The sequence below is a fragment of the Nomascus leucogenys genome, chromosome 25 (genome assembly GCF_006542625.1).
Source record: "Nomascus leucogenys isolate Asia chromosome 25, Asia_NLE_v1, whole genome shotgun sequence".
Taxonomy (NCBI): domain Eukaryota; kingdom Metazoa; phylum Chordata; class Mammalia; order Primates; family Hylobatidae; genus Nomascus; species Nomascus leucogenys.
Window position 1 is genome coordinate 11,646,109 of NC_044405.1, and position 18,902 is coordinate 11,665,010.

The window sequence follows — 18,902 nt, forward strand, 5'->3', positions numbered from 1 at the left end:
CAAATACAGTCATGTTCTAAGGTACTGGGGGTTAGGGCTTCAACATATGAATTTTGGGGGAACATAAGTCTATAACCAAACCCCTAAAATTCCCCTAAAATTATTCTCACATTTTAAGCTACTCTCATGTCCGTCCTTGGGAGTGGATTCCTTCTACTTTTTATTCATGTCCTTTTGAAATCAGAAAGCTTCCTAGGTAATTAGAATATTTCTTTAGCTGCTTCCTAGTTGAATATATGGATTACTTAGCCACTCCAGACTTCCGGTAGTGTTGGGAATTACCATGCTTTCCATGAAGATGTGACCTTGCTGGGTATCATCTATGTTGGCAGACGCAGAGATGTATTTGAGAGTTTCACATGCGTCTTAACCTGTCTTTCCTCCCAGAACCGTGTGCTAACTCCTCATCAAAGACCAGAAGTAGATCCTGAATTATATTCATTCTCATCTCTTTCTACCTTCTCCAAGACAGAAGGACATGATTAACATCTTTATCTCAACATCAGCCTTCAATATCTATAGAAGTCGAAACTGTAAATAGCATTGAAGCTTTGCATAATAAAATTCTTTTCCCCAGTGATGGGCAGTTTTTCACATAGTAAGATTCTTTTAATCTTTTCTTTCTTTTTAATGAGTAGACATAAAGAAATGCTTAAATAAATATCGACTAACATATCTACATTTAACTACACATACCTAACAGACCTGAATATAGGCAGAGGATGTGGCATTTTACTTACCCTTTTGTTAAAGTTACTGCTTCATTTATTGGTCTTTACTTCACTAGTGCATCCATAAAATGTTTACGTATTTTTTAAACAATGAAATACTCTTAAAATTAGTCCTTCTCTGTAATCACTACATAAAACTGCTTTAGAGACAGCCTTCAGATCAACTAAATTGTATTTTACAAACGGGCTTAGATATTTCAGTAGTAACTCTATGGAACAACAGAATTCACTGTTTAACCAGGGACCAATATTGGCAGCTGGCTTCCATAACTTGTTTGAGGAATGTAGTAATTCCAAGGTTGCTGCAAGGACTAATGTACAAGAATATTCCTGTATTTTATGGAATAAAAAGGAAGAACAAGAGAGGAGAAAGAAATAGATAGTACATACCAACCCCAGAGGTAGGGAGTATGAAAAGCAATCAAGTAGCCAGAAGATTTAATGGAGCCATGTCGGTCTTATGTAAGTTCTCTTCCTTAGAGAACTTTGGATAATAGGGCAACAATACACTCTGGTGGAAAAGAACTCAGGCCTTGAGAAAAGCTGACCACTACAGTTTCTGAAAAATGCTCCTTCCATTAGGTGGTGTGGTGATGAATTGTAAAGGCACCCAGCACAGTGCCTGGTTTACCATAGAAATCGGTTCATTTTCTTGAGAGAACAACAATTCGCAATAGCTGTCACTTAAGTGACCAGCATAATCCTGGTTTTGAGCTTGCCAGGGGCTGCCAGTTAGCACAATGGCTGCCAACCCCGTGTTATTTATTTAGATTCCCTAAGTAATGTTTTGCTAATAAAAGCTCCAAATTTGTGAGTGATTTACTCGTTTTATTTATTTAATAAATCAATTAAAGTGGCATGATTTATTTCTTTAATTAATTATTAGCAGTGGCACAATCTCAGCTCACTGCAACCTCTACCTCCTGGGCTCAAGTGATCCTTCACCTCAGCCTCCAGAGTAGCTGGGGCTACAGGTGCACACCACCCTGTCCAGCTAATTTGTGTACTTTTTGTAGAGATGGGGTCTTGCCATGTTATCCAGGTTGGTCTTAAACTCCTGAGCTCGTGATCCACCCTCCTTGATCTCCTAAAATGCGGGGATTATAGGCACGAGCCAATGTGCCTGGTTGATTTACTCTTCTTTTAATTTTAATAAAAGCAACTCAAGGTTAGCATCATATCAGGCTACTCTCACTTGTATTCTAGTATCTCTCGAGTGTGGGAGTAAGGGATGGAGCTGTAGCTAGTTTGCTGAGAACTAGACACAAGCCTGACCACTCCCTAGGGCGTGTGCCTAGGATGTGAAAGATATGCCTCCTGTTTTCAGATGGCACCGTGCTTGGAAAGGCTGCTTGCCAGAGGTGTTGAAAGAATGCCACTGGGCTGGTCCTGCACAATGGAAGACCACATCACATGCTCCAAGAGAGTCACTCCCCAGAGCAGCTGCAGGAAGCCACAGCTCTGTGGCCTGGGATCCTTGCCAACACTGAATACTAGTGATAGACATTGGAGCTGAGGGGATCTTATGCTTCAAGGCAGCTGGATCTCTTTTTTACTAGTCAAATCATACCTGGGGATTGTCTTTCGTGTCCTAGAGACTTTGATGAGTAACTCGACTTTTAAAATCCAAGTGAAGGCTGTGGCCAGAGAAGCATGACCTAAACCTAAAATGAATGGGAACATTACAGTCTGACAAGCCTTGAGAATTCAGATTCACATCGCCTAAAGAAACAACATCCTGAATGATGAAACGAACACACAAACCAACCAACAATTTGTGATCTGAGATACCAAAACAGACACCCCTTTATCACCTAAGATGGACTGTAAGGTTAAGGAAATAAAGTTACCTACAGGGTTAAGATTCGGGGACTGGCTGGCATGCCCAATTTCTCAATTTCTATGGCTCTAAACTCCCTAATAATAGGAACTATCAGACCCATCCTGTGATTTACAATCCAGACCACTACAACTCTAATTGGAATGAGGACCAGCCTTGCAGACATTCTTTGCTGATAAGCAATTGCAGACCTTAAGCCAGTTTCAGCCAGTTTATTAGAGGCTGTGCACAAACTGTCTTTGGGTCCTGTAGTTCACCTTTTGATGTAAAGAGCCAAATTTTACCTCATTTTAACACTAAAACCCTGCCCCAAAGTGTACATGGGATGTCACATATATATTTACCCATTGCACATGCACTCAGCTCCCCTCATAAATATGTATATCTTTTCCTCCAAGCCTGCTGAATATGTATGACTCCACTGTGTGACACAGACCCTGTGAGGCATGAAACCCCACTGTCTTTCCCCTCTTTTGAAGGGAGAGCACATTCAGCATACACCCAAGACTGTGTCTTCCGGGTTTGCAAACTGATATTGCCAATAAAGCTCTCCTTTCTGTTATTAGCCATCACGGTGGTCTTCTGGATGATAAATTCACAAAAGCACCATAATCATTCAGTATACAACTTTGTCCCCGAGCAAACACCCAACTTTGTCCCTTAAATAGCATTTTTGTCCCATATGTAATTTATTCAGTTAAAGTAAATATAACTATTAGAAAGCAAAGTGTTCAGTATTGGTGGATCAATAAAAAATTTTTTTATTCTCACTTTGGGTGGGAATTTAAAAAAAACTGGTTCATTTGCTCCCCTTAAGGAGCTAATGTTTATATGAGAAAAATATCTGGGCAAGAAAAAGAAAAGGCACAGTGAAAAAAAGTAATCAGTAAATACAATTTAGTGTAAAGTATTTGTGCACATATATGTGAATTCATCAGAAGAAAATTAAGGATCAGGCCTGGTGACTTGTGCCTATAATCCCAGCATTTTGGGAGGCCAAGGCAGGAGGACCACTTGAGCCAAGGACCACTTGAGCCAGGAGGACCACTTGAGCCTACAAAAAATAAAATATATTTTTAAAAATTTAAAAATGTTGGCCAGGCATGATGGCTCACACCTGTATTCTCAGCACTTTGGGAGGTTGAGGTAGGTGGGTTACTTGTGGTCAGGCGTGATGCTGGGCACCTGTAATCCCAGCTACTCAGGAGGCTGAGGCAGGAGAATTGCTTGAACCTGGGAAGTGGAGGTTGCAGTGAGCCAAGATTGCGTCACTGCACTCCAGCCTGGGCAACAGAGCAAGACTCCATCTGAAAAAAAAATGAAATAAATTAAAAAAATAAAAAATTTTAAAAAGGAAAATGAGAGTTACAGACCTGTAGCGTTGGAAGGGTGAATAAAGGACATTCAGAGGAGGTGTTTTGTTTTTGTTTTTTTCAGGGTATTTGATAACAACCATTAAGAAAGAAGAAAAGGAGGATGTTCGAAGGAGAAACCATGTAAATACATCACGAGTGTTCATGATGTGGGGGGTAAGTGGGAGTTAGCTATAGGAAGAGGTTTTTTTTTTGTTTTTTTTTTTGAGATTGAGTCTCACTCTGTCACCCAGGCTGGAGTGCGGTGGTGTGATCTCAGCTCACTGCAACCTCTGCCCCCCCGGGTTCAAGTGATTCTCCTGCCTCAGCCTCCTGAGTAGCTGGGATTACAGGCACGCACCACCACGTCCGGCTAATTTTTGTATTTTTTAGTAGAGACAGGGCTTCACCATGTTGGCCAGGCTGGTCTTGAACTCTTGACCTCAAGTGATCTGCCTGCCTCAGCCACCTAAAGTGTTGGAATTACAGGCATGAGCCAGCACACCCGGCCAGGAAGAGGTCTTAATGTTAGAAGAGCTGAGGAATTTAGGTCAGATGGAATGGGCAGCAGTGAGCAACTACTCACTACAGATTTCCCAATCATGATCTGACATTTTAACACTTCTAGAGGTTTGTCCATGGGGAAAGTATAGGGAGATTCAGAGGATGAAAAAGTTGAGATTGAGAAGAAAAGGAAGAAGAATGTGCCAGAGGTTCCAGGAATGCCCATAGGTAGGGTCTGTGAAAAGTTTGTGAAAAAATCACACAAGGACACCTTACTACTAATAAGGATGCCTAAGGATTACAGTGTGTCAAGCTGAGGACATATACAGGCAGGATCTCTGAATACTCATGAGTTGTATTGGGTTAGCATTGCATGTCACAAATAAAGAGGTGAAAGAGTAAGGGGAAGAGAAGGGAGGGTTTGTACCCGGTTCTGTCTTACCTGGACACCTTTAGTGACAATGCTGAACTGCAAAGGAGAAAAAGTGATTTGAAAACTTTTTTTTTTTGAGACAGAGTCCCAGTCTCGCTGTCTTGCCTAGGCTGGAGTGCAGTGGTGTGATCTTGGCTCACTGCAACCTCTGCCTCCAGAACTCAAGCTATCCTCCTGCCTCAGCCTCCTGAGTAGGGGTGGGATTGCAGGCGCACATACGCCTGGCTAATTTTTTTTTTTTTTTTTTGTATTTTGTAGTTTTACTAGAGATAGGAGTTTCACCATGTTGCCTAGGCTGGTCTTGAACCCCTGGCCTCAAGTGATCCACCCGCCTCAGCCTCCCAAAGTGCTGAGATTGCAGGCATGAGCCACCGCACCCGGCCTGAAATCTTTTTTTTTAAATGAGGGAAATAATAAATTTAATGTTCATTTTGTATGTAGAAATCAGAAGTACATGCAATAGGAATTAACTTGAATATGATGTATAAAGTTTGAAGCAAAGGTGATTGATAGATGAACATTGCTGATGTAACTCCAGAAGTTGTCTGTCATAACTGATGACTTATCCCCATCATATGCGCTGAAAACTACTCAGATGAAGTTAACAACCTGATACTACAAAATAAGCATATATGTTTTGTGTTTATAGGAACCTAATTGTCATTTGGAGACTTACTTAGTACTTGGGGTGTGAGCTATAGATATCCCTGTGTATCAGGGTTTCCCAAACAAACAGAACCAATGGATATATATAGATATATAAAGACACTTCCTATAGGAATTGGCTCAGGAGATTATAAAGGCCAAGAAGTCCCAACAAGTGCCCCCTGCCTACCTGACCCTTCTCCCCATTCCTTGTTTTGTTTGCTGCATCAACTCCTAGTGTTGCACAAAGCATGCTTTAGGGAACGTGGTTTGGAAGCATTCTAATCAAACCTTGGATTTTTTTAGACCCTTGTAGAAGTGAAGGTTTATAGTGTACATTTTTGTCAAAGCAGATGGGTTCTTTTCACTGAAAGTTGTTTTCACATATGACCTTGAAAATAAATTAATAAAGAAAAAAAGTAGAAATATTAGGCTGACAGACATTTTAAAGTAGGGCATAAGATGCCATAAAAAGCCTTTTGAAAGTTTAAAATAGGAGTTAAAGTGTGTGTTATATGGAAGATACCAGATTAGAGTCTTTGAATATTTATTATATAAATGTGCAAGTATATGACCAGCTTCTTCCCAGTTTGGGGGAGAAATGGGATGGCATTCAATTCACATCTGAGACTGCTTCTCTTTAAATTTTCATAAGTGGAAAGGAAGAAGGATCACTAAGTTTACAAAGACAAGCCTCAGAATAAGACTTGCATTCACTGTATTGCCTTTAATCATCTGGTGGGAGGGCCCTCAAGAAGTGGCCAGGACCCTGTGAAGATTGGTGAAGAGTTTCAAGGAGGAGAATTGAAGGAGACAGCTATGGGATTAATTTTGAGAGATGCCTTTGCTGAGATGTCTCATAAAGTATACATGGAGAGCAAGGGCACAAGGAGACAGAGAACTCTCTTGGCCAAACAATAAATCAGAATTTCCATAGTTTTTCTCTGTTAGTCCTTATGGAAAAATTCGTCTACTGCTAATGGTGTCTAGTAGCCCTGCCAGCCCTCATTATTGTACCAAAAAGCAAAACAAGGAAAAGGTTTAGGGAGCTAAGTCTAAAATGAATATCATTTCTGTTTCCCAACAATCAGTGAAAACAGATTCTGTTACCTAAATCTTGCAGAACCAAGGGTCCTAATACCCACTTTATTCTGGTGAGTTTGTCAGTCAATAAAAAATACTAACAGGCCAGGTTCTTTTCTCAGATAAACAGTAAAATAACATGGTTATAAACAGAAAAAAAATGGTGAAAACACAAATCTTGGTGTATTAGGCCATTCTTGCATTGCCAAAAAGAAATATCTGAGACTAGGTAATTTATAATGAAAAGAGGCTGGGTGCAGTGGCTCACACCTGTAATCCCAGCACTTTGGGAAGCTGAGGTGGACGGATAACCTTAGGTCAGGAGTTCGAGACCAGCCTGGCCAACGTGGTGAAACCTCATCTCTACTAAAAATACAAAAATTAGCTGGGTGTGGTGGCATGCACCTGTAATCCTAGCTACTCAGGAGGCTGAGGCAGGAGAATCACTTGAGCCTGGGAGCAGAGATAGTGCCGCTGCACTCCAGCCTGGGCCACAGGATGAGACTCCATCTCAAAAAAAAAGAGAGAGAGATTTAATCAGCTTATGATTTTGCAGGCTTTGCAGGAAGCCTGATGCTGGCATCTGCTTGGCTTCTGGTGAGGCCTCAGGAAACTTACAGTCATGATGGAAGGTGAAGGGGGAGTAGGGATGTCACATGACCAGAGCAGGAACAAGAGAGAGCATGGTGCCACACACTTTTAAACAGCCAGATCTCATGAGAAGTCACTCATCACAAAGACAGCAACAAACAGATGATGCTAAACCATTCATGAGAAATCCACCCCCTCGATCCAATCACCTCCTACCAGGTCCTTCCTCCAATACTGGGGATTACAATTCAACATGAGATTTGGGTGGGGATAAATATACAAACTATATCATTCTGCCCTGGCCCCTCTCAAATCTAATGTCCCTCTCTCATTTCAAAATACAATCATGCCTTCCCAACAGTCCCCAAAAGTCTTGACTTGTTCCAGCATTAACTCAAAAGTCCAAAGTCCAGATTCTAAGTCCAAAGTCTCATCTGAGACTCATCTCTTTCCATCTATGAGCCTGTAAAATCAAAACAAGTTATTTACTTCCAAGATATAATGGGAGTACCAGCATCGGGTAAACATTCCCATTCCAAAAGGGAGAAATCAGCCAAAAGACAGGGGCTATAGTCTTCATGCAATTTCAAAACCCAGCAGGGCAGTCATTAAACCTTAAAGCTCCAAAATAATTTCCTTTGACTCCACGTCCCACATCCAGGGCACACTGGAGCAAGGGGTGGGCTCCCAAGACTATGGGCAGCTCTGCCTCTGTGGCTTTGCAGCTGGGTACAGCCCTCATGTCTGCTCTCACAGGTTGTTGAGTGCTGTGACTTTTATAGGCACAAGGTGTAAGCTGCTGGTAGATCTGCCATTCTCAGGCCTAGAAGGAAGGGGCCCCCTTCTCACAGCTCTGCTAGGCCATGCCCCATTGGGGACTCTGTGTGGGGTCTCCAACCTCACACTTCCCCTTGTCACTGCCCTAGTAGATGTTATCTTTGGAGGCTCTGCACCTGCAACAGGTTTCCGCCTGGGCACCCAGGCTTTCTTGTACAGCCTCTGAAATCTAGGTTGAGGCTGCCAAGCATTCTTCAATCTTTTATTCTGTGCACCTACATACATAACACTGTGTGGAAGCCTCCAAGTCTTATGGCTTGCATTCTCCAAAGTGGCAGCCCAAGCTGTACCTGGGTCCCTTTGAACTGCAGCTGGAGCTGGAGTGGCTGGGATATGGAGAGCACTGTTCCAAGGCTGTGCAGGGCAGTGGGGCCTTGGGCCTAGCCCACAAAACCATTCTTTCTTCCTAGGCCTCTGGGTCTGTAATGGAAGGGGCTGCTGCAAAGGTCTCTTAAATACCTTCAAGGCCTTTCCCCCATTTTCTTGGATATTACCATCTGGATTCTTTTTAGTTATGCAAATATCTCTAGCAAGTGGTTTGCTCTGCAACCTGCTTGGATTCTTCCCATGAAAATGGGCTTAGCTTTTCGACCACATGGCCAGGCTGCAAATTTTCCAAACTTATACGCTGTCCTTCCCTTGTAAATATGAGTTCCAGCTTTAAGTCACTTCTTTGCTCCTATATCTGAGTTGGGCTGCTAGAAGCAGCCAAGTGAATTCCTAAATGTTTTGCTGCTTAGAAATTTCTTCTGCCAGATACCTGGGTCATCACTCACAAGTTCAAACTTCCACACATCCCTGGGGCATGAAGAGAATGCAGCCAAGTTCTTTGCTAATTCATAGCACATGTGATCTTTGCTCCAGTTCCCAATAAGTTCCTCATTTCCATCTGAGACCTTGGCAGGCCTGGACTTCACTATTCATATTTCTGTCAGCATTTTGGTGACAACCATTTAACCAGTCTCTAAGAAATTCCAAACTTTCCCTCCTCTTCCTGTCTTCTGAGCTCTCCAAACTCTTCCAACTTCTGCCCAGTTCCAAAGTTACTTCCATATTTTCAGATATCTTTGTATCAATGCCCCCATTTCTTAGTGCTAATTTTCTGTGTTATGTCGTTCTTGCATTGCTATAAAGAAATACCTGAGATGAGTAATTTGTAAAGAAAAGAGGACTATTTCCCTCACACTTCTGCAGGCTTTACATGAAGCACAGTGCTGGCATCTGCTTGACTTCTGGTGAAGCTTCAGTGAGCTTTCAATCATGGTGGAATGCAAAGGGGAAGCACACGCATCACCTGGTGAAAGCATGTGATGAGCAAGAGAGAGAGAGCGGTTGGGGGTGTTGCCACACACTTTTAATGAGACCAGATCTCATGTGAACTCAGAGGGAGATCTCACTTATCACCAAGGGAATGGCCCAAGCCATTCATGAGGGATCCACCTCCATGATTCAAACACCTCCCACCAGTCCCCACCTCTAACACTGGGATTATACCTCAACATGAAATTTAGACAGGGGCAAATATCCAAACTATACCACCTGGTTTTCAGGTCATTCTAGAGCACTAGCATCTACTCTGGCTTAAATCCTGAAAAATATCAAATTTATGCGTTTTTGACCGACATAAGAAAACAGGTCAAAGATTTGCTTAGTCAATTGTACCATTTCTGCCTTAACTACTTGGGAGCTACTGGGAATTTTCTATTTTTAAAATCAGGTTGTGTCAAGATTGTTTGGTGTTTCTCTTTTTTCTTTTTTTTTTTTGAGATGGAGTCATGCTCTGTCGCCCAGGGTGGAGTGCAGTGACGCAATCTCTGCTCACTGCAAGCCCCGCCTGCTGGGTTCACGCCATTCTCCTGAGTGCCTCAGCCTCCCGAGTAGCTGGGACTACAGGCATCTGCCACCACACCTGGCTAATTTTTTGTATTTTTAGTAGAGGCAGGGTTTCACTGTGTTAGCCAGGGTGGTCTTGATCTCCTGACCTCGTGATCCGCCCACCTTGGCCTCCCAGAGTGCTATGATTACAGGTGTGAGCCACCGCACCTGGCCCTGTTGGGTGCTTTGCGACCAAAATCTCTAAACAACCCCAAAAGCCATAAACAGACAAAGCTAGAAAAAGGCAGACAAAGATATTAGAAACCAAGCTTAAGTAACTCAGGTCTTTAATGCTGTCTTACTAGTCTCAGTAATTCAACACCTAGGAAACATCCACAGAAGACATTTTATCAATCAAAACAAAGAAGCTCGGGCAAGCACAGTGATGTGTGCTCACTCATAGATAGACTTGTTTTTGAAATTAGTCTTCAGTGATATTCATTCAGTGTGAGATTTAGTCTCCATAAACTGAAGCACAGCACAACTTGAAGCTTTACTGGACCCTTGGGAGTGAGAAGCAGTTCTGTAAGGTGTCTGTGATTAAGTAGCAGTTTCGTCCTGATTTTTCAAGCTCGGAGCTCTCTACCCTTTCACATGCTTGAAGACAAGATGTTGGACAACTGGCCCAGAGGATTTTTTCGTCTCATTTCTGTAATCTTCTGGTAAGGAAGGGAGGATGTGACTTAACATGATTCTCCTTCAATCTGAACGTGCCAGTGTACCTTCTTTCCCATCCCACTCCATATATACTCTGTGTCTATTTTTTGTTGTTGTTGTTTGTTTTCTGAGACAGAGTCTCACTCTGTTGCCCAGCCTGGAGTGCAGTGGCATACTCATGGCTTACTGCAGCCTCAGCCTCCAGGGCTCAGCAGTCCTCTCACTTCAGTCTCCTGAGTAGCTGGGACTACAGGTGGGTACCACCATGCCCAGCTAATTGCTTCAAATTTTTCATAGAGATGGGATCTCACTATGTTGCCCAGGCTGATCTCAAACTCCTGGGCTCAAGCCTCCCAAAGTACAGGGATTGCAGGAGTGAGCCACTGTGTCTGGCGTCCGTGACTGTCTGAAGTCTCTCTTTCACAACTCTCTTACAGTTCCTGTTAGTTGAGGAAAAAAAATCTGGAATTACAGTGTTTACAACTGAAAGGGATGAAGTAGTCATTTAGGCCAAGTCTTTAATTTGGTGAAGTCCCTTGCATACAGTCATATGAATATTTATTGGCAAAGCTTCGCCTTTGTCCCCCTGACTTCCTGATCTCATTTCATCTTGTGGTGCTTCCAGGATCTGGCCACCTTGCTAGACCTGAGTCATAAAAGCAATGGGGTGCGAAGACCAGCCATACTATATGAAGTGGTGACAGTTTCCTCATCCAAAATTGAGTTATCTTTCAAGAATCTTAGAGTTGGAACCCAACTCAGAAATCACCTGTTTGATCCTTCCATGAAGACAGGTGTCTCTCTTGCAATATTCTTGAGACAATCATCTGGCTTCTGCCTCCTTATTTTCTATTATCAGGAGCCAGCTTCAGGAAATATAACATTTCACTAGAATTTTTGTGTTGTTACATTTAGCTAAAATTTACCTTCTCTTCACTTCTGTCCTTACATCCCAACACTGCCCCATGCAGTAACACCAAATGCAAAGACAGACTGTGCTTTCGACCACAGGACACTCCTCTAGAAGTGTTAAAATACTTATCCAGTATTTCCTCAAGCTTCTCTTTTTTTCTCAAAGCTAAATATCTGATTTTTCTAAACTGTGCCTTATAGGTTACAGTTGCTGGATCCCTTGTGATGCTGAACTTTGGATGTATTCCTTTTGGCAAATGACTGTATGCTATTTATCCACTAATTCGACAGATATTTAATAAGCACCTACCATGTTGCAGGAGCTTTAAAAAATACAAGCATGTGAATAAGAAAATATACAAAGTGGTATATAACAATACAGGCTGTGGAGAAAAATTAAGCAGAGCAAGGGGAGATGGAAAATTTGTGTATGGTTAGGAGCTTGGGGCCTTGCTATTCTATTAATACTCACAGTGATCAGGAAAGGCCTCACTGATGTAGTGAGCTTTGAGCAAAATGTAAAGGAAATGAGGGAGGAAGACTTGCAACTGTTTGGGGAGAGAGGATTTGGGCATAGAGAATAGCTCCTGAGGCAGAAACAAGTCTGATGTGGTTGGAGAACAGCAAGGTGGCTCTTGAGGCTCCAGTAGAGGGCGTGAGTGGGAGAGTGGGAGGAATTGAGGTCAGGGAGGTTGTTATGGGCTGAATGGTGTCTCCCGGGAATTCGTATGTTGAAGCCATAAGCCCCAGAACCTCAGCACATGACTGTGTTTCGATATAATGTCTTTCAAGACCTGAAATGAGGTCATTAGGGTGGGCCATAATCCAACATGACTGGTTTCCTCGCAAGAAGAGGAAATTAGGACACAGATGGGCACAGGGGGAAGACCATGTGACGACACAGGGAGAAGAGAGCCATCTATAACCCAAGCAGAAAAGTCCCCAGAGAAGCCAATCCTGCTGACACCTTCACCTCAGCTTCCAGCCTCCAGAATTGTGAGAAAATAAATTTCTGTTGTTTAAGTCATCCAGCCTGTGGTACTTTATTATGGCTGCCCTAGAAAGCTAATACGGTGGGGAAAAGGGCCAGATAGTATAAGACCTTGAAAACCATTTTAAGTTCTTTGAGCAGAAGGGGAGCCAGTGAGGGTTTCTGAGCAGATGAAGGTGATGATTTGGCTCATATTTTAAAAGCATCACTCTAGCTTCTGTACTGAAAGCAGTCTATGGGGAGGCAAGGACAGAAGGAAGAAAACCAGGAGGAGGCTGTTGCAGAAATGTACATGAGGGTGGAAGGTGGTGAGGAGAGGGAAGTTTTGGAATATATTCTGAAGTTAGAGCCAAAAGGATTTTCTGATGAACTCAAATTATGATGTGAGAGAAAGAAAGGAGTCAAAGATGATCCAAGGCTTTTGGCCACAGCAACTTGGAGAATGGAGTTAGCATTCATTGAGATGGAAAGAACTGTAGGAGCAGCGGGCTTTTTTTCCTTCTTCCACTTTTAAGTTCAGGGGTACATGTGGAGGATGTGCAGATTTGTTACATAGGTAAACGTGTGCCATGGTGGTTTGCTGCACAGATCAACCCATCACATAAGTATTAAGCCCTGCGTCCATTAGCTATTCTTCCTGATGGAGCAGTGGGTTTTAAGGGGGAGGACCAAGAGTTCAGTATGGACACATTAAGATTAAGATGCCTACTCATCTTTGAGTTTGAAATGCCAGCTAGGCTGTTGGATGCATGAATTTAGAATTCAGAGGAGTGGTCAGGGTAAAGACACAGATGGTACTGAGTGAGATCACTTGGGGTGAAATGAGGACAAAAAGAAGGATTTGGAGGCTGGGGATTGTGGCTCATGCCTGTAATCCCAGCACGTTGAGAAGCTGAGGTGAGTGGATCACTTAAGGCCAGTAGTTCAAGACCAGCCTGGCCAAGATGGCAAAACCCTGTCTCTACCAAAAATACAAAAATTAGCCAGGTGTGGTGGCAGGCATTGTAATCCCAGCTACTCAGGAGGTTGAGGCATGAGAATGACTTGAACCTGGGAGGCAGAGGTTGCAGTGAGCTGAGATGGCACTACTGCACTCCTGTCTGGGCCACAGAGTGAGACCCAGTCCCCCTGGGCCACCCAACAGTAAAGGATTTGGGATTAAGCCCTAGTGTACTTAGAAATGTTGAGGTTGTTAAGATGAGCAGGAACCAGAGAAGCAAGCAGAGGAGGGGCAGCAAGTGGAGTAGGAAGAGAAAGAGGGTGGTTTCCAAGGAGCCAAGTCAAGAATGTGTTTTGTGAGGACAGAATGATTACTGGGTTGATGCTGCAGATACTGTGTGTCAAATAAGGTAAGGACTGCATTGTATTTAGTGATAGAGAGGTCATTGCTGACACTGACAAGAGCCAGTTCAGAATGGTGGGGACAGAAGTATGATTTGAGTGGGCTCAAGAGAGGGTAGGGGAAAGAAATTTGAGTCAGCAATGATTAAAATATTCTTTGGGAAGACTTTTGCCCTGAAGGGAGCAAAAAGCTGAAGGTAGCTAAAGCGAAATACCAAGAGAAGGCAATTTTATTATTATTTTTTGAGACGGAGCTCACTCTGTCACCCAGGCTGGAGTGCAGTGGTGGGATCACAGCTCACTGCAGCCTCAACCTCCTTCACTCGAGCGATCCTTCCACTTCAGCCTTCCGAGTAGCTGGAACTACAGGCACATGCACCACACCCAGCTAATTTTTTTATGAGCTTGAGCCTAGGAGTTCAATACCAGTCTGGGCAACATAGTGAAGCCCCATCTATACAAAACAATACAAAAATTAGTGCTCGCTTCAGCAGCACCTATACTAAAATTGGAAGGATACGGAGAAGTTTAGCACAGCCCCTGTGCAAGAATGACACACACATTCATAAAACATTTCATGTATTTGTAGAAGCACATAGGAAAAAAAAATGCAAAAATTAGCCAGGTGTGGTGGTGTGTACCTGTGGTCCCAGCTACTTGGGAGGCTGAGGCAGGAGAATCACCTGAGCCCAGAAGGTGGAGGCTGCAGTGAGCCGTGATTGCACCACTGCACTCCAGCTTGGGAGTGGGTATCGTCCAGCTGGTCTTGAACCCCTGGGCTCAAGTGATCCTCCTGCCTCGGCCTCCCAAAGTACCTGGATTACAGGTATGAGCTGCCGCACCTGGCAAAGAGGCTTTTTAAAATTGAATAAGTGACAATATATTTGTATGCAGAGGGGAATGATTCTGTAACAAAGGAAAATGAACAAAGCAGGACAGGGAACAATTGTTGGAACAATGTCCTAGAGTATAAGAGAGAATGGCACACAGAATACAAGCACAGGAGTTGGTCTTAGATGGGACTAACATCTCTAGCTATATTACCTTATAGACAGCCACATGTAGCTATTTAAATGTAAATTAATTTAAAATGAAGACAATTAAAATTTTTTCTGGCCGGGCTAGGTGGCTCATGCCTGTAATCCCAGCACTTTGGAAGGTCAAGGTGGACAGATCACGTGATGTCAGGAGGTCAAGACCAGCCTGGCCAACATGGCAAAACCCCATCTGTACTAAAAATACAAAAATTAGCTGGGTGTGGTGGCATGCGCCTGTAGTCCCAGCTACTCGGGAGGCTGAGGCAGGAGAATCGCTTGAACCCGGGAGGTGGAGGTTGCAGTGAGCTGAGATCATGCCACTGCACTCCAGTCTGGAGGACAGAGCAGGACTCCATCTCAAAAAAAAAGAAAAAAAAATGAGTTGTGCTAGCCATATTTCAAGTGTTCAATAGCTGCATATGGTTGGTGACTACAGTACTAGACAGCACCAACAAAGAATATTTTGGTCATTACAGAAAGATCTGCTGAGCCGGCCTGAGCTGAGAAATGAGGGAAGGCAGACATATGTATGAGCACCCGTGCAGAGAGGTGAGTAGATGTGGTTGGGGGGAGCTTGTGGAAAGTCTTTCCTGATTTCTTCTGTTTCTCACTAAAGGCTACTTAGGAGAAGGACCTGGAGCTTTGAGGAAAAGGTGCAGACTGTATCTCTAGGAGATAGAGTGAGGGGACACGGGGAAAATGGCAGAATTGCAGGACAACTTTTAAGATCCACTTCAGGCCAGCACAGTGGCTCACACCTGTCATCCCTTTTTTAAAAGCTTTGAGACAGGGTCTTGTGCTATAACCCAGACTGGAGGGTGGTGGAGCGATCTCGGCTCACTGCAGCCTCAACATCCTTGACTCAAGTGATCCTCCCACATCAGCTTCCACTACACCCAACTAATTTTTCTACATTTTGTAGAGACAGGGCTTCACCATGTTGCCCAGACTGGTCTCAAACTCCTAGACTTAAGCAATCTGCCTGCCTCGGCCTCCCAAAGTGCTGGGCATAAGCCACCACACCTGGCCACACCTGTAATCCCAACACTTTGGGAGACTGAGGTGCAAGAATCGCTTGAGGCCAGTTCAAGATCATCCTGGACAATGTATTGAGACCCCATCCCAACAAAAAAGAATTTTAAAAGTTATTCAGGTGTGGCCGGGTGTGGTGGCTCATGCCTGTAATCCCAGCACTTTGGGAGGCCAAGGTGGGCGGATCACAAGGTCAGGAGATTGAGACCATCCTGGCTAACATGGTGAAATCCCATCTCTACTAAAAATACAAAAAATTAGCCAGATGTGGTGGCGGGCACCTGTAGTCCCAGCTACTCAGGAGGCTGAGGCAGGAGAATGGCGTGAACCCGGGAGCCGAGATCGTGCCACTGCACTCCAGCCTGGGTGACAGAGCGAGACTCTGTCTCAAAAAAAAAAAACAAAAGTCAAGTATGGTGGTTGTATTAGTCCGTTTTCATGCTGTTGTTAAAAGACATACCCGAGAATGGGCAATTAACGAAAGAAAGAGGTTTAATCAACTTACAGTTCCACGTGCTTGGGGAGGCCTCACAATCCTGGCAGAGGGCAAGGATGAGCAAGTCACATCTTATGTGGACAGCAGCAGGCAAAGAGAGAGCTTGTGCAGACAAACTCCCATTTTTTTTTTTAAGCCATCAGATCTCATGAGACTTATTCATTATCATGAGAACAGCACAGGAAAGATTCATCCCCATAATTCAATCATTTCCCACTGGTCCCTTCCACAACGTGTGAATTATGGAAGCTGCAAGATGAGATTTGGGTGGGGACACAGAGCCAAACCATATCTGTGGTGCTCATCTGTAGTGCTACCTACTTGGGGGGCTGAGGCCAGAGGAGCCCTGGAACCCAGGAATTTGAGGTTGCAGTGAGCTATGATGGGCCACCGCACTCCAGAGCCAGCCCCTGTCTCTAAAAATAATTTTTAAAATATCCTTTTTAGCTTAGTGATCTCTAATTTAGGGAGACCAATCAGCATGCTGTGTAGTTTTTTCCAACTTATGTTCACTGGCATGAATGCACTGTTAGAGTAGATAGAAAGCTGGGACTAGTCAAATGCGTGGTTCTCTATCCTGGCTGCATGTTAGAATCACCTGGGTGAGTTATTAAAAAAAAAAAAAAAAATCAGAAACCTCATCCTTGTAGCCAAAGGATCTGATTGAACATTCTGAAAATGGGGCCTGAGCAATGAACAATCTATTTAAAACTCCCAAGGTGATTCTAACACAGATACGGTTTTTTTTTTTTTTTTGAGAGACAGGTTCTCACTCTGTTGCTCAGATTGGAGTGCAGTGGCGCCATCTTGGCTCACTGCAACCTCCGCCTCCCAGGCTCAAGCGATTCTCCTGCCTCAGTCTCCTGAGTAGCTGGGATTACAGATGCATGCCACTACCACCTGGCTAATTTTTTTTTTCTGGTTTTTTTTTTGTATTTTTAGTAGAGATGGGGTTTCACTGTGTTGGCCTGGCTGGTCTTGAACTCCTGACCTCAAATGATCCACCCTCCTCGACCTCCCAAAGTGCTGGGATTACAGGCCAGATATGTGTTTAAGAACCACTGAGTTAGAGTAAGAATGTGGAGGAAATGTGCAGAATAGAGATGAAGGATGGGGAACTGTGTTACTGATGGACCATGGGTTCCACAGGTGCAAAGAAAGGCACTCAGGATTTGTACAGGGATTGGGGACGGGATGAGATTGTAAAGTGTTCAAGGCTGATGAGCAATGAGAGATGGGCTGGGAATCTAGGGCTTCTTGGGTGACAAATACAAATTGGATAAAGGGCACATGGAGATTTGCCATGCTGGTCTAAATCAGCACAATCAACATAAATATAGTACAGATAATTTAAATCTTTTATTGACCTTACTAGAAAAGAAACAAGTAAACTTAGTTTAATAGTATATTTTGTTATCCAATGTATGCAAAATATTATTTCTTTTTTTATTGTTTTTGCAAATTTCTTAAAAAAAAAAACATAGAGACAGCATCTTGCTTTGTCAACCAGGCTGGTCTCAAACTCCTGGCCTCAAGCAGTCCCCCAACCTCAGCCTCCCAAAGTGTTGGGAATACACGAATGAGCCACCACACCCAGGCCCAAATATCATTTCAACGTGCAATCGGTATAAACATTACTGAGCTATTTGACATCCTTGTTTTTTTATAGTTAGTCTTCCAAGTTTGGTGTGCATTTTACACTTCAAGCACATCCCAGTTCAGAGCAGACACATTTCAAGTGCTCGGTAAGCACATGCGCGGTGGACCACGCGGGTCTAGGTGGTGGTGATGAGGCTGCAAACGTTGGATGATTTCTACAGAACATTCCTTTCAGAATCCAAACATAACTATAATATATTCAATCTTAAGGCAGCTGTATATGATTATATAGAATTATTTTCTTATTTAACCCAATATAGCTTTTCCAGAAAAGTATCATGAGATTGTTAGTCATATGCTCTGCTAAAGTCCAAAAATTCCATGTCAGCCACATTTATCTAATAGAAATTGGTCTGGCATGAATTTCCTGGTGAATCCGTGTGAGCATCAGCTTCCAGAGGTGTCTGTTTCTTTTTTCTGTGTATTCTCATGCCAGTCTTTTAGCAATCCAGTCTGCCTGCTTGCTTTCATTTGTGTGGAGCTGATCTTTTCTTATTTTCTGACAGTTGAAGTTACTCACTCTGGGGGAGAAAGGACGATGGGAAAACGAGCAACCACTTGCCATGTAAGTGGTAGCAAAGCTGGATTTGATTTATTAGACCTGATGCTAGGATTCCAGATTATAATAAGCAAGAAAGGGCTTGCATTGCTTGTGGAGGATCACGTGACAAAGGATTGGCCAATCTACCATGTAAATAGCTTGAAACTAAGTTGCCAAAGAGGGGGTGGTTAGAGGACAATGTCTAGATAAAAGGGCACCAAGAAAAATGAAGGAAAGGATGTTATGGAGAGAGAAGCAACAGAGAAGAGTGCCCTCACACATGCAGAAAAAAATCCGGAAGTCGACTGGGGAAAAAAAGTTTGTGTGGATGCTTCTCTGTCTACG

At 43.3% G+C, this 18,902-nt stretch overlaps 1 long non-coding RNA gene and 1 other non-coding gene across 3 annotated transcripts in view; both read left to right on the forward strand.

The window, feature by feature from the left end:
• Nucleotides 1-18,902, forward strand: part of LOC115833139 — a 42,112-nt gene that overhangs the window by 4,259 nt on the left and 18,951 nt on the right. For both annotated transcript variants that reach the window (XR_004028580.1, XR_004028579.1), the window contains exons 2-3: nt 4,009-4,100; nt 15,306-15,378. This is a non-coding gene — a long non-coding RNA (uncharacterized LOC115833139). The remainder of the gene's footprint in view (nt 1-4,008; nt 4,101-15,305; nt 15,379-18,902) is intronic.
• Nucleotides 14,271-14,377, forward strand: LOC115833179. The gene has a single exon (XR_004028626.1). It is a non-coding gene; the product is annotated as a U6 spliceosomal RNA (small nuclear RNA).